At 49.4% G+C, this 15,588-nt stretch overlaps 1 pseudogene; it reads right to left on the bottom strand.

The window, feature by feature from the left end:
- Positions 1–14,255: 14,255 nt before the first annotated feature.
- LOC101520478 (large ribosomal subunit protein mL50-like) lies at positions 14,256–14,741 on the bottom strand (annotated as a pseudogene).
- Between the last annotated feature and the right edge of the window lie 847 nt (positions 14,742–15,588).

Below are 15,588 nucleotides of genomic sequence, written 5' to 3'. Positions count from 1 at the left end.
TCAAGAGCAGGGCAGAGTTGGTTCGAGGGTTAGGCTCTGCTCCCACCACCTAGGACGAAGGCGCTGGTCTTCTTTTTCAGATATATTTTTAAAAGATGTATTACTTTTGATTGGAAAGGCAGATTTACGAAGGGAAGGAGAGAAAAAGGTTTTCCATCTGCTGAGTCACTCCCCAAATGGCTCGTTATAAGGGCCCACAGCTCCAGCCACCTCGGGCTCCCTCTTAAGGTCTGCATTAGCCAGAAACTGGGGTCAGGAGCTGGTGCCAAGAATCCGGTTCCGGTACTCTGCTGTGGCAGGTGACCATCAAACGCTAGACTCCACGTCCACCCATCCCAGCCTCTGCTTCTTAGGTTGTTATGAGGATCCAAGCTCAGAGGCATGAAGCTTTAACCTGGGGGCAGCCTCCCTAAGTGTTCCTTATCATAGGCAGGAAATAGAACGGCTCTGAAAAAACAGGCTCCAGGGACAACCAGGATCCCCAAAACTGAGTGCCCTGGCCTAGATTACCTCCCCGCCTTCTCCCCTTGAACTTCCGCCCCTCCGCTAAAGCTCCAATGACCGCCTAAGGAGGCACCTCCGCATGATCTTTCCTTGTGGGTGGAATGCTACAAGCTTTAGGGTCTCAACAAGACCCCTTGGGGAGGGTGGGTCTGCTGCATCTCTGATCTCTGCCACAGCGCTCCGAGCTGTCTGTGCCCGGCCCAGCTAGGCCTGTTGATGCGCAGCAAGTGAAAGGCGGCCCTGGGCTTGGGCTGGGCGGGGCCGCACCACTCCCTCTACTGCCCATATGCACTTTTGGGTGCCACTTCTCTTACCGAACAGCCCCAGGCTCGGCCTTGGCACCCACCTAAGGCTCCCTGCCCCCACCAAGGGGGAGACCAGGCTTGCTCACTCATCGCGGACCTTTGCTTCCTCAAGATCCCTCCGCCAAGCAGGTGCATGGGTTTCCTGTGCTCTGAGAGCTGGGTGCCTCCATGAGCTGCCGTCACCACCCCCTGGATTGACTGCCGCAGCATCACTTGGGAAAATTCCATAGGCCCAAAAGTCAGTGCGAGGAGAAAGGCATGAGACTCTGCCTGAAGAAATGAGACAGGTGGTTGGGAGGTAGCAGGGAACTCACGGATCGGGGCGTCCACAGCCCGCATTGTACCATGTGAGTTCCACTCCCAGCTCTGCTCTCAACTCCAGATTCCTGCTAATGCACACCGTGGGAGGCATCAGGGGTGGCTCAGGACTTGGATTCCTGGAAGCACCCACTGAGGTTCTGGCCCCAGCTTCAGCTTGGCCCAGCCCCAGATAGTGCAGGAATTTGGGGAGTAAACCACTGGAGGGTGGTGCTTGCTCTCCCTTCTCTCTCGCGCGCTCTCTCTTTCTCTCTCTTCCTTTCAAATGAATAAAAATTTTAAAAGAGAAAATTTAAGCACAGTTAAGATAAAATAGGAAAGCTAAGATTTTGAAGAATTGGCTTTTTAAGAACTTAATACATAATAGAATGCAGAATAGAAGTTTCTAAATCCAGGTAAAATATGCATCATCCCCATCTATAAATATTCTAAGTGATTAAAAAAGATTTATTTATTGTTATTGGCAAGGCAGATTCACAGATAGAAGGAAGGGACAGAAAGAGAGCGAGATCTTCCATCAGCTGGTTCACTCCCAAACAACTGAACTGGCTGGAACCAGGCCCATGCAAAGCCAGGAGCCAGGAGCTTCTTCCAGGTCTCCCATGTGGGTGAAGGATCTCAGTGCTTGGGTGAGCCTCAGCTACTTCCCCACGTGTAACAGCAGGAGGCTGGATCAGAAGCGAATCAGAAGTGGAGCTGCCAGGACACAAGCTGGTACTCATATAGGATGCTGGCATGGCAAGTAGAGGCTTAGCTCACTACACCATCACACCAGCCCAAGTCACTGATCTTTATCAGACAAGAATACTGAATTCAAACTAGTTCAAAACCTAGGTCTCTGGAGAGGAAGGCTGGTGTCTCTCTGACTTTCTGGGATGCTCAGCCTGAGCTACAATTCACTCAGCAGAAGACAGGATCAACAGGAGAAAAGCCACTTTCACTGCGCGTGTGCACAGGGGAGACCCGAGGAGCATAGAACTCCACGCAGCGTGATGTCACTGGCCGATAGGAGCTAGAGATGGAAAGAGGAGGTGGGGCCCAGGAAGGGGGGGAGCGGAGGCACTACAGCGCTCGGCTGACCTTGCAGAGTCTCTCAGCTGATAACAGGTATCTGACACATCCCTCCTCAAAACACAGCTACTGTAACTCCTGCAAGCCTTCCTTCCATGTGTGCAACTTCTAGCCCAAGAACAGCACTCCAATATCTGTGCTTTTTCAGAATAACCAGCTTGAATCACGCCAAAGATGTCCATTTCCAGTGAACAGGCTGGCATCCTGTAGCCATGGTTTGGAGTGGCGTATCCTGAACCTCAACATTTGCCTGTGAACAAGCAGTATCACCCCCACATAGGACATCTGCCCCAGAGGTATGGAACTCAGGACACAGGAGCTTGCTGTTAAATCCTTTTTCTTAACCGAAAGCAAGTTTCGTTCCCTGAAACTCTATCAACACAGCCTTCCTTTTTTTTTTTTTTTAAGATGTATGTATTTTTATTGCAAAGTCAGATATACAGAGAGAAGAAGAGACAGGGAGAAAGATCTTCGATCCACTGAATCACTCCACAAGTGGTAGCAACAGCTGGAGCTGAACCAATCCGAAGCCAGGAGCCAGGAGTTTCTTCAGGGTCTCCCATGCAGGTGCAGGGTCCCAAGGCTTTGGGCCGTCCTCAACTGCTTTCCCAGGCCACAAGTAGGGAGTTGGATGGGAACCGGGGCTACTGGGGTTAGAACCGGCGCCCATATGGGATCCCTGTGCATTCAAGGTGAAGACTTTAGCTGCTAGGCTACCACACCAGGCCTAGCCCTCCTTTTTGCTTCTGCTATTTCTCTACATCACTAAGTAAGTGGGATTCTGTCCCACTGTGTGTGAGTTTGTTTTCCAATCACTGTGCAGCCCACTGCATAATTTTACAACCCACGATCAGTTGTAAAACCCTATGGGAACTAGAACTCCATCCATCCATCCCTCTCCGGCAGACACCTAGGGCTAGGGGTCTGCCTGTGTTGCACAAACGAATGACAATCAAGAGTGGAAACCACAGTAGTTCCGTTTTCAAAGCTAAGGAGGAAGCCGACTTCCCTATTGGGGCGAGCAGAATTGGGGTTAGGGAGCTAATTCTTTCCCTGCATCTGTTGTGCTGAAAGTAAAGGGATTTTTTTTCCACTCCATGTTCCCCTCCCAAAGGCCTAGTGCCCTAGAAGAAATTCAGAGAACTGGGAGAAGGCAAATTAATAATCACAAACTGAAGCTGTCTTGGAATAGAAGCGTCAAGGGTCTCCCTTGTCCCCTGGAGAGAGCAAACTGCCTCCTCAACACAAGAGAAATAGAGTGAGCCCATCCCTGCAGCGGCCCATCCCTGGTGGTGCAAAGGCCGCTCATCACAGCCAGCAGTTCAGCCCAACTCCCAGGACAGGCTGCTTCCTCCCGGCCATCTGCAGCAGCCCTGGGTGACCCTTCATTCTCTGTCTCTTCCGTTCCTTTCTCATCTAGTCCCAGAAATGTCCCTCTCAAAGTGTCTCACAGCCTCTTCCCAACGGCGATGTTGGTGACCAGGTCATCTCCAACCCACGAGTAATTCACACAAGGCTCTCCTTTCCCGGCCAAGCCAACGTGTGCTTGATCTGGCTGTCACAGAACGCAAAAAATTCCATGCTTTGGGCTTGCGCCTCCTGGGAGTCATGCTCTGTCCTGAATAAATTCTGTATTAACTTTTTTTTTTTTTTAAACACAGCCTGTGCAATTCCCTTCAATGGCTTGGAACACAGAACAAACTCAGGGGCCCTGCCTGATAGCCTATTGGATTTAGCCTTGCATGCGCCAGAATTCCACGTGTGTGCTGGTTCATGTCCCAGCTATTCCGCTTCCCATCCAGCTCCCTGCATGTGGCCTGGGAAATCAGTGGAGAATGGTCCAAAGTCTTGGGACCCTGAACCAACATGGGAGACCCAGAAAAAGCTCTTGGCTCCTGGCTTCAGATTGCTCAGCTCTGGCCATTACAGCTACTTGGGGAGTGAACCAGTGAATAAAGACATTTCTCTTTGTCTCTTTCTCTCTGCCTTTCCAATAATGAAAAAAAAAAAATCATAAAAAAAAAACCACCTCAGACTTGCAGGTAAGGCTGTTGCAGAGGCTCACCCACCTGGGGAAGTGAGAGTGTCGGCCGGCGTTTGAGGTCCACCCTCAGCAGGCCTTGACCAAAAGCCAGCACCTTCCTTCCTGAGTTGTGTAGCCAAGAGACCTGGACGGCGGGACTACGTGGCTGCATGCTGTAAATGCACCACTAGATGGCGGCCGTGTTTGTCCAGGCAGGGAACTGTGCCCAGATGGTCTCAAGTTAGCCAAGAAGCAGAGAGGCTCTTTGCTTCCGGCCAGCCTGGCTTCATGCCTCTTTTTTTTTTTTTTTTTTTTTTTAAGATTGTATTTATTTTTTATTTTTATTGCAAAGTCAGATATAAAGAGAGGAGGAGAAACAGAGAGAAAGATCTTCTGTGTGCTGGTTTACTTCCCAAGCGGCTGCAACAGCCGGACCTGAGTCAATCCAAAACCAGGAGCCAAGAGCCTCTTCTGGGTCTCCCGCGTGGGTGCAGGGTCCCAAGGCTTTGGGCCATCTGCCTGTGCTTTCCCAGGCCACAGGCAGGGAACTGGATGGGAAGCAGAGCTGCTGAGATAACCAGCACCCATATGCGACCCCCAGGGCATGCAAGGTGAGGACATTAGCCGCTAGGCTACCATGTTGGGCCCTGGCTTCATGTGATCAGTGTAGCGAACCAGGCCCCCTCAAGCTCAAACGTCCCTGTCCCTTGACGTCCCATTAACTCTTGACTAATTCTGATTAATGAGAACTTGAACTGGTGCTTTGTAAGTCCTTCCACATTCGCTTTCTCCACTCTCCCCACCAACATCTTCTAGCTGCTAGCCACCTGCTCCCCTAGAGTCACACTGCAGGGCTGTCTTGTCCCCCTTCACCACTGGACACCTACCAGGGGCTGTGGGCGGAATCCTTCTTGTATGAATTTTATATTTATTTTTATTTATTTGCTTTGCTCCCCAAATGCCCACAATAACCCTGGACTGAATCAGGCCAAGACCAGGGGTCAGGGACTCAATTCAAGGCCCCGGCACAGACCACAGGGACTGAAGCACTTGACCTGAAGAACCTGGATGTTTTCTGTCTTTTGTGATTCTGCCTTAATGGCTTGGCTGGGGGCTGTGTGAACTCCAGGCCTGACAGTCTACCTGACACCCGGCAGGACACCTGGCAGCTTACGTAGGCAGAGCACTCCTCAGGAAGGAGGTACCTGGCGTTTGATAAGATCCACCGCCCTATAGCTCAGAGATTTGTACTTTTTAAAAGTTGCTAGTTTCAAACCCACCAGTAGAAGCCTGCTTAATCATGACTGTATAATTAATAGCCTGAAATGTATAAGAACTGGGGGGCTTGGGCTCTCTCTCTCTCTCTCTCTCTCTCTCTTGCTCGCGCTTCCTTCTCCTTTTGTCCTCTCTGAGCAGCCTCGGCTGCGGCTGCCCCTCCCCTGCCCAGCCATGCTGGGCTGGGGGAGGTGGCTGGGAGACCTAAGTTAACCTGAATAAACCACCTTTATGCCTGAGCTCCGACTTCAGACTTGATGATTATCTGGGGATTTCAAAATCCGGCACAACAGACCCATCACCTGCTGCCTTCCTGTGGTGCACTTTGAAAGGAAGCTGGAACCCAAGTGGAGCCAGGCCTTGGACCTCGGTTCTCCGCTGTGGAATGTGGGCATCACAAGCAGAGCCTTAGCCGCTGTGCCACAAGCCTGCTGGAATTCAGCCAAGTTTCCTTATCCTTCCTCACCCTACTACCTCTTCCTACCCTGCCATGGCAACAGGTAGTTAAACACCTGGCTGCATCCACGCGCATGTGCTGGTACGCCACGACAAGGACATTTTCCATGGCAAGGAGTTTTGCTTTGGTTACTGCTAGGAAGACTCGGGGCTGGCACCATGTAACTGGTTAGAGGACAAAGGAAGATGCTCTTGGTGAAATCTGCTCACAGAGAGCGGGGCCTGTACCTGTTCTCTGTTAGCAGGCACACAACAGAAGCACCTGCGAGAGCTAGGCTCTGCCTCACTGGGCTTCCCAGGCGGCAGGTAGGACGAAAGGATTCATGGTTTCGTTTGTCCAGGTCTCACTGGCCATGTGTTTGCACACCTGATGACCGTGAACACCTCGAATGTCAGACCAGGACTTCCAGGTGGAGGACCTCCAAGCTGATGGCAAGGATGCCAGCCTCCGCAAGCAGGAAGCGTGTGTCTGGCTCTCGGCCTCAGGTGGGACTGACGCGCTGCCTACTGTGCTAAGGAGGCAATCCTATCTTGGCCTCAGGTGGAAGACAGGTGCAGGCAGCCAGCCACTCCCCACCCACCCACCCACCCACACCTCCTCTCCACCCCATGGCTGAGCTGAGCAGCCCTGGGCAGGAAGGCAGGAAGCCCCAGTGGTGAGCCCCAGGCACGGAGCTGCTCTGCACTGGGGAGGTTTCTCGGAAAGCGGTTGCAGCTCCGCTAAGGGCTGACCACTGGGTGATGGCAGCCTGCCATCTGAGCCAGGGTTACCTGAAACACCAGCCCCTTGGGGAAGTTTGTGACGCACAGCCAGAGGGCAACTGGAATGCCTGGCCAGCAAGACCCTCCCCCCCATCCAAGTCCTCCCTGAGAAAGCTTACCACATTGCAAGGCCAACATCACCCAGTCTGGGGAGCCAAGTTGCTTAGCCTGGAAACGGGATATCCCACAGCTGTTCTAACATTGAAAGATCTAAGACTGAAGTTATTTTTTTAAAAAAATCTATTTGAGAGTCCGAGTTACAGATGGGGAAAACTGAGGACAAGCTCTGAGGCTTTTGGCTGTCCCCATCTTCCTCTTCGCCTCACTGACTCCACTCAAAGAGAAAGAATGGTTTTTTTGTGCATAGAGACATGATCAGCAACTCTCTGACCTTAGCCTGCTCTAGTGCAGTGGGAGCAGCGGGGCCGCCCCCACGGAACATGCAGCCAAAGCACCCCCGCCCACTTCCATGGCCTTATCTCACTCATGTCAAGGGCTTGATTCCTATCTTTAGGATTTGTGCTTTTGTTCGACACAGATGACCAAATTTCTCGATTCCACGAACTCAGAGATAAGGCGACCTCAGAGTCAACCCTGCCACGTGGGATGTGACTCTAGGAAAGTTGGTGAACTTCCCCCCAGATCTTTCAAAGCCAGAGGAGGTCAGACTCAAGGGGTAGAAAAATAGGTTTCATGACACTTGGAGCAGGAAGATGGCTCACTCTGCCTTTTACCCTTACAGAAGAGATGAGCCAGCCCCCCCACCTCACCCACCAACACCTGGCCAGTTAGCAAGCCCCCCCCTCTATTTTTTTAAACTATTTATTTATTTTTATTAAAAAGTGAGATATACAGAGAGGAGGAGAGACAAAGAGAAAGATCTTCCATCCACTGATTCACCCCCAAGCAGCCGCAATGACTGGAGCTGAGCCAGTCCAAAGCCAGGAGCCTGGAGCCTCTTCTAGATCTCCCACGCGGGTGCAGGGTCCCAAGGCTTAGGGTCGTCCTTGACTGCTTTCCCAGGCCACAAACAGGAGGCTAGATGGGAAGTGGGGCTGGTGGGACTAGAACTGGCACCCATATAGGATTCCGGCACATTCATGCCATTCAGGCTATTGTGCCGGGCCCCCCTCTTCTAGATGACAGTGACACCAGGCAAGTGTCTAGCCGGGCTAACTGCTTCGTGTACTTTCGGGAAATGTCCCCCTCAAAGTTCCTATTTGGTCTGGGACATCATGAAGGGCCCCTCCCAGACAGATGAGAATCCTCAGGAGGAAAGTTTTGACCTTCAACCAGGAGCCTTATCAGCTTCTTCTCACTTCAACCCCCGGCTTCCTGCATTGACCATCTGATGCCCTTGAGCATCTGAAGTGGGACTGGGATTGGGAGCATGAGTCCCCGCAAGGGGTTTGGGGAGGTAGGGGAGAAGCCACCTGACCCCTGGAGACAGCCCTGAGGCAAGGGAGGCCTACAGCCCCTGCCCACTTCAAGCCACGAGGGGGCCTTTCCTCAAGGCCAGGGCATAGTTAAAAAGAAACACCAGAATTTTAAAATTATGCTTCAAAAGCAGAGGTGGGAAATATACTACCTAGCCCTTAGGAATGTATTAATTTGGCTCTAAATTCTCTTTGGATTTTTTTCTTCCAGCAAGTCACCAGACACAGTGCATCAGCTGGTGACCCCTTACTGGTATAATGCAGATGGCTTCAGTTTTATGGAATAATTCAGAAAGGTGTGAAGGCACCACCCTTTACTAACTCTGGGAAGAGGGTCTGCTTGTGTTTTTGGAGAAGGCAACCTATGTGGGTGCCTGCCCACAACGTCAACCCTCCTGGAAACCCCCTACCAGAGGATACCCATCCAACAAGACAACATCAGAACCTGGCCTTGGAAGGCCCACCCTCAAGGATATAATGGAAGAGGAGGAGGCCAGCCCCGCTCAACACCGGGTGACAGGGGAACCTCAAAGGATTGGTGAACAAGACTCAATAACTGTTCCTGACCTCCTGAATTTAATAAATCCCTAATACATTAGAGCCACAGAGAAATCTCCTACTTTAGAATGTTTGAGGAAGATTTTAAAATTCCTCAGCTAGATCCTAACTCTGTGAGAAACAGATTATTTATAATAACTGATTCTTAACTATTTGAACATTAAAAACAAAAGCTGTAGAGACTTACAGTGAGACCTCTGAGCACGCTTACAACATCTCGATGGTGGTCACATTGTGTGAGGCATCAGATAGGATAGTAGGCAGTTAGGATATTCTGGGTCCCCGAGTCATCTTTCTCAAATATAAAGTTCTATAAAATCTTTCTAGAGTACTAACAACTGCTGGATTATTGTGAATCACTCATTTTAGACCCTTTGCCAGCTACTGTCGAAGATAAATGTCTTCCTGAGACTCTTAGGATTTACAAAATTGGTAAAGTATAATTGCTTTTAGAGAATCTAACACTTGTGTGTTTTCTGCCTAGATGCAACATGGTGTCAGCCTTTTCAAAGTTCAAGTAAGCTTTATTGATTATGGGTAAACATTTTATATACTCTCCCAAAAGATTTCTTAAATCAAAATTGTTAATGCTAAAGAAGATGTGACTTCATGGACACTTTGAAATTAAACTTGTAATTGTCCTATGTGATGGACTTACAGCCTATTGTTAATGCTAATCCTTTCATTGTTCCTGTGCTCCTTAAATAATCTAGATTACAATCCTACACAGCTCATGGATGCCTCATGTAGTTTATTGCCTTTGTTGAGTTAATTGCTTATGAATCTTATCCTAGAATGCCCAGGTATAATGTTTACTCTGACAGAGATTTAAACTTAAGCCCTAAAGACATACTAACTTGGAAGAAATTACAACTATCATGCTTTATTGTGTATACTTCAGCAAAGAAAAGCCTCTAAGCTCCAATCAATACTTCAGACACACAATGACTTCTACCTTCTATCAGGGACCTCTGGATCAAACCCCTGGAGAATGCCTTGCTACTGCCCTTGCCTGGCCTTTCAACGCCCCTTTTCAGCACGAAACAGTCAGAACAGTCATCGTCCTGTGTCCCTAGTAGCAGTTAGGGTCCATTCTCCTGGGGGAATATGAGCAGCCAGATGGGGTAATAGGCAGTGAGGGTTTCTGGTTCTGGTGAGGTTACCTTTTAATTTCCATAGTGTGTTGCCTCCTCGGCCCTGTACATGGTTTGAGGTGAACACTTGTGCATTGGAAATCATATAGTCTTTACTAATGGTAGTGATGTTTTCATTTTTTCATCTCACCACTTGTGTTATTTAATTACATGTGGCTTGATATGTCTTAAAGTTTTTGTGACAGGGCCCGGCGGCGTGGCCTAGAGGTTAAAGTTCTCGCCTTGAAAGCCCCGGGATCCCATATGGGCGCCGGTTCTAATCCCGGCAGCTCCACGTCCCATCCAGCTCCCTGCTTGTGGCCTGGGAAAGCAGTTGAGGACGGCCCGATGCATTGGGACACTGCACCCGTGTGGGAGACCCAGAAGAGGTTCCTGGTTCCCGGCTTCGGATCGGCGCGCATCGGCCCGTTGCAGCTCACTTGGGGAGTGAATCATTGGACGGAAGATCTTCCTCTCTGTCTCTCCTCCTCTGTGTATATCTGTTTGTAATAAAATAAATAAATCTTTAAAAAAAAAAAAAAGAACGATACCAGTGCCTTGGGTTCAAGCCTAGCTGAATGACATATGGAAAGAACCCTAAAAGCAAACACACAATGGGATCCTGTCTTCCATCTTACACCGGATGCAGCATGCACCTGTTGTCATCACTGCTGCTGTCTCTCTTGTGACCACGGTAGTTCTGCTGCAATGTCTGTGCTGTTCTTGACTTGGACCTTCCAGCCTGTAAGAACCGTGATTAACATAACCATACTGGCCACCTGTGTACTTGGGACTCAGAACTAGACCAATTACTTATAGATCCACTGTACCAGCTTTCCAACAGAAATTGAACTTAACATTGCTAAATTGAACACTTAACATTATTGTGACATTCTGCTTACAATGTGATGCTATAAAAGGTGATCTTTTTATGTTAAATATTGCCCTCAAATATTTGAGCCAACATCTTAGAATCGCAGGACATATGGCTGCCCTTTGGCAGAAGTCTTTGTGGTAAAATTTGTTGCAAAAGCAGAGGAGGGAGACATGGACAATCACCTCCGGACCCTGTCTACTACCTGGTAGGTGTGGCTTAGAGCTTACCTCCCTGTGGCCTGAGGCACAGTTTCTAGGTCTGCACGTGGGGCATGACCTCTGACATGGCTAGAAGGTCAAGGGGAATAGACATGTGGTACAGCCCATTACAGTAGGTGGGGGAGGCGTGCCAAAAGATGACCTCCTGCCCTCCACTTTTTAAACCTTTAAAAGCTGTAACTTGTGCATAATAAAGCGGACATTCCTCACCAGCTTGTCTCCCTTGGTGCTTCAGCTAAAGAACACCATTGCCTCACCCTCAGTGACCTTGGGGCCTGCTGGCAGGATTAAACCCTGAGAGGGCAGTATGTTAACTTTGGCTGCAGGTAGAGTATGAGCTGGCTGCTCCTTCACTAGTCCTGGGAGTCCCAGACATGATGTTGCTGTGCTACAGGAATGAGAGGCAGTCAGCCCACTTCCCGTCACTCCCCCTCCCTGTGTTGTCTCCTGACACATCCCTTGTCAGAGTGAAGTCCCTGGCTCCCAGCCCTGGCTGTCACGGGCACTGGGGAGAGAACCAGCAGAAGGAAGATGTTTCTCTCTCTCCCTCTCTGTAACTCCACATTTCAAATAAACAAGTAAAATTGCTTAATGTCTTTTTTGTTTGTTTGTTTGTTTTAACTTTAAGAAATGATTTTTTCAGTAACTAGCACTCAAGAACCATATCCAGGGGTAGATTCTGTGGGGGACGTGTGGGCCAAACCCTGAGAAAATTCTAGCCCCACTGGTAAGCTCAAGAGCTGGGGTGGTGATGGACTAAGCTAGGTGTGACCAAGGAGCCTGCCATCAATCACAAGTAAAGGAACCGACAACAGTCTGGACTGGTCAAGACAGCAGCACCCAAATGTACATCCTGAATGGGGTGTGGAGTGGGCAGGGCTGCGACGTTCACCAGCTCATACAAGGCCAAATGGAAGGCCAGACTTTGCCAGGCACTGGCCTAAAACCCAATGGCATGTATGAGAACTGGGTCTGGGAGTGGATCAAGTGGAGGCACTTGGGAAACTCCCCTGGTGAGTCATAGCTCCCACTGGTGAACATGTGGTCCAGACCTGGGGGTCAGAAAAGCTGGGCAAAGTAGCTCCAACAGCTGGCTAATGTGTGAATTGGTAATGGAATGGAGTGTACCAGGCAGGACTGAGCAAACCTTAGCCCACAAGTAAGATGGAAACCAGGTTGGAGCACAGGTCATGCCAACCTAGGCTGTTGCATCTACTGGTCTGCATGAGCCAGGGATGCTAAGCCACAGTGTCTAAGGCAGAGGCTGGGACAGGTGAGAGGCTGAGCCAAGCTGAGTCAGCGCAACCACTGGCATGTGTGTGATCTATGGCTGGGAACAGGCCCGGCTGGGAGGTAAGGGGACACCCTAACTGGGTTGAGGTTCCCGCCAAGAGGCACATGGGCCAAAATGGGGGCTGCATTCTGATCAGGAAATGGTTGTAGTCTTCCTTGGCACAAGTGTGGACTGGGAAAAGACGCACCAAGCCGGGCCAGACTCCAACACCGTCTGGTGTCCTGGAGGACAAGGGTAGATGTGGGATGGACTAGGCTAGGTCTCTGTCCCTACTGAGCCATGTGTGAGCCTTATGTGAGTATGGATGAACCTTGACTGGGCTGCAAAATCCAACAGTAAGAACCAGAATGGGTTGAAGGCCAGTCAGGAAAAGCCACTGTTCCCTCTAGGAAAGGAGCTGAACTGAGTAGGGCTGGCTTATGGACCCCCTGGTATGCGCAAAATCTGGCATTGGGAGAGGTTCTGATGGAGGATCCTGGGCAACTCCTCAGGCAGGACACAGACCCTGCAGGTAAGCGCAAGAAGCATGATAAGAAACAGCCCAAAACAGGCCAGGGAAAGTTTCCCACTGGTACACATTTGACAGTTCACGTCATCCACTGGCAAATCCGAGCACCAGAACAGAGTGTGGGTCGGGCCAGATTTGGTCGCAACAAGAACCAGTGCACAATACGAAATGCCAAGGTGAGGTTGCCTGTACCGGATGTGACTGCAGTGCCCAACCAACACGCGTGAAAACCAGGAAGGGAGGGGGCAGAGTCAGCAGGGGGAAAACAAGGGGTTCCCTTGCTTGACAGCTACTCCCACTGGAGAGCGTGAGCTGGGATGGGTGCAGACCAGACTAAGCAGGGCTACAACACCTGTGTGCCTCACGTGGACTAGATCAGGGAAAAGCCAGGATGGGCTGATTGTTCCTACTGGTGCAAACAAAATTAGAGTGAGTGAGGGTTGGTTGGGCTTAGCCACGGCATCAGCTGGCAGAAGCTGGCACTGGGGGCTAATTCTGTCAAATCAAACCACAGAACCACCTGGAGAGTGCATAATCCTGGAGTGGGAGAGGCCTGGGAAGGAAATAGTGGGCTCCTCCCTCTTGGGTTACCACTCCCACGGGAGGGCACAAAAACTAGGACAGAGGCTGGGGTGACTAGACAGTGAGGCACTCAACAACATCCGTGTGGGCTGGATAGTTGAGTTGGTTGGATGAAACTTAGCTTTAATATCCACTGACATGTACGAGAGCCGAATGGGATGTGGGACAGACTGGATTAGTCTGCTACACATACTGGCAAACCAGGGTAGGGGGTGGGCCTGGTGGGGGTAATTGTGGGTCGCTCTGACCAGTCTGCAGCTCCCACTTGTTTAAATGATGTCGAGTATGTGCTGGGCAGAACCAGGCTGGACTGCAACACCCATTGGTTCCAGTGGAAGTCAGGGCTGGAAACAGAACCAACCCAGCAATTGCAACCACCAGCTGATCCGGGAGATGGACTGTACAGGGCCCTGTACTTGATAGTGCATACAAGAATCTGGTCTGAGAACACCTCAGACAGTTTCTTTGGGCATCTCCCCAATTGAAATGCCAGACTCAGAACCCTAACCAAGAAAAAACAGAAGATAGAGCAAGTCAATTAATCACCTCAGCTGTATGTTGGCAGCAAAATACTGGGCAAACAGAGACTAGATTAACACCAAATGGACATTATTATTTTCTGTTATTTCTACTCATGTAATAAAAGAGTGAAATATTTTCTGTAATTTACAAGACAGACTTTTCTAAGTATCTTATCCTATACAAGTTTCTTTATTTATACATGTGCAGTATGTAATAATTCCACCTTGGATTTAAGCATTTTCTTTCAAGTACTACTTGATGCCTGTGAAGGATATGATCATGTCTGAGCTCGAAATACCTCATCACTTTTTAAAAAAGATTTGTTTTTATTCAAAAGGCATTTACAACCTCCCAAGTCAACTCCAATGTCCTCTGAAGAAAAAATGCTCCATAAATTAGCAATATTAATGAGTCTATTTTTTAATGATACTGGTTTTCAAATTAGGGGATAGGTTACTTGTACTAAGTTAATCAAGTTTAGATCCATCTTGAACACGGACGTTATAGAAATCAAGAACATCCCTGACTTTGCACATCTGGTGAAGCCTGGAGTTGGGCACGGCATGGACCAAGTCTTCACCTAAGTGTGCCAAGAGACTGAATGTCATGCGACCATCATCCACAGAGATATCCTGCCAATTACTGGGAAGAGATGTGCCAAAAACTTCTTTAATATGAAATTCCAAACGACCCTAGAAATCTTCAGGTGGCTCATGCTTTCGGCTTCGTAGGGGCAGACACACCAAGATAGGTTCTTTGTTCAGCTCTGCTACTGTCTTCACCTCTTCGACTGGATCATTCTCTTTTCTGGATAGAGACCAAAATTCTGTATGCGTCACCCTCAAGACGATCCACGTCAAACCTTCTCGGCTTCCACCAGAGACACACATGCTCGCCATCTTGCTTAATGTCTTAAATTTGTTATTGTTAAGTAATTATTGTACGTATTTATGTTGAATGAAGCAATCCACCCACCCAGCCAGCGTTTGCATTTCTTCATCTTGTCTTTGTGCTGGAGCCTGCCAGCACCTCTCTTCTGGTCTGACTGCGGGGCAGTATCCATTGTAAAATAAGAGCCAAATATTCAGTCAGTTTTCTGACTTTCTTTGCCAAAATTGTGGAGTTTTTACGTGAAGATCTGTTATGAAACTTAAAAAAAAAATGGTTTCCTTGAAAGGCAGAGTTCTAGAGAGAGAAGGAGACAGGGAGAGATAAAGCCTTCCATCTGCTAGCTCACTCCCCAGAGGGCTGCCACAGCGGGGACTAGGACAAGCTGAAGCTAGGAGCCTGGAACTCCATCTGGGTCTCCCAATGGATGGTAGGGACCACCTTCCCCAGCTTTGTCAGGTGCATTAGCAGGGAGCTGGATTGGAAGTGGGACATGTGGACCTCAAACCAAGGCCCTTATGGGATGCCTTACCTGCTTGCCACAATGCTGGCCTCCAAAGCTACTTCTTAAACTACAGTGGAGCTACCAATTCCAGTAAGGCCAAGTTAAAGCCCAATCTCCCTTCCATGAAGGGAATGCTGGAGGTTGCACATTCCAGCCCTCTGGGGCCATGTGGGAAGTGAGTACAGGGCAATGGATGCTCAAAGCAAGTGAAATGCAGTGGGAGACATTTCCAAAATACCATGTGTTCCGTTGCACCTGGCATGGCGATCCTCCCAGTTCTGAGGCTTATCCCCCTCTGATTACCCAAAACCAGAATGTCAAGACCACTCCTCCTTGCTTCCTGCCTTTGACGA

This window comes from Ochotona princeps, chromosome 10 (genome assembly GCF_030435755.1).
Source record: "Ochotona princeps isolate mOchPri1 chromosome 10, mOchPri1.hap1, whole genome shotgun sequence".
Classification (NCBI taxonomy): Eukaryota; Metazoa; Chordata; class Mammalia; order Lagomorpha; family Ochotonidae; genus Ochotona; species Ochotona princeps.
This window is presented reverse-complemented; position numbering and strand designations above follow the sequence as displayed.